Raw genomic sequence first — 382 nt, 5'->3', positions numbered from 1 at the left:
AAATCCCCAAATACAATATCTTGGATTACCAAGCCCACAACTTCAAGTACACTACAAAAATTTTATATTTAAGGTGCAATTAGTGACTTACTGTTCCTAATAATTTATAATTTTGTCACATAAGGACTGTTCGGGAGATTCTGGCCACAAGTTTGGCCCAGGGAGGTCCTGCACCAAACTTCCTGACAACATGGTGCTACAATTTCTTGTGCCATGGGGAAATGAGCATTGATGGTGTGCCTGAGGAGGTTTTGGCTCAGGATATGAGAAACCTGAAGAGTGAGGTCCTGGTACTAACAGTAGTCATCATAGTAATTGTGATAAATACAGCTGATACTTCTTTTGTCATGGTTACTGTCAAATGTGCTACTCAGTGTAGTAC

General features: G+C 40.1%; 1 long non-coding RNA gene across 1 annotated transcript in view; it reads left to right on the top strand.

The window, feature by feature from the left end:
* The first annotated feature begins 6 nt into the window (after positions 1–6).
* Positions 7–382, top strand: part of LOC106512264 (uncharacterized) — a 1811-nt gene continuing 1435 nt past the window's right edge. The window contains exon 1 of the long non-coding RNA XR_001309639.1: positions 7–279. This is a non-coding gene — a long non-coding RNA (uncharacterized LOC106512264). The remainder of the gene's footprint in view (positions 280–382) is intronic.

The sequence above is a fragment of the Austrofundulus limnaeus genome, unplaced genomic scaffold (assembly GCF_001266775.1).
Source record: "Austrofundulus limnaeus strain Quisiro unplaced genomic scaffold, Austrofundulus_limnaeus-1.0 Scaffold5242, whole genome shotgun sequence".
Taxonomy (NCBI): domain Eukaryota; kingdom Metazoa; phylum Chordata; class Actinopteri; order Cyprinodontiformes; family Rivulidae; genus Austrofundulus; species Austrofundulus limnaeus.
This window is presented reverse-complemented; position numbering and strand designations above follow the sequence as displayed.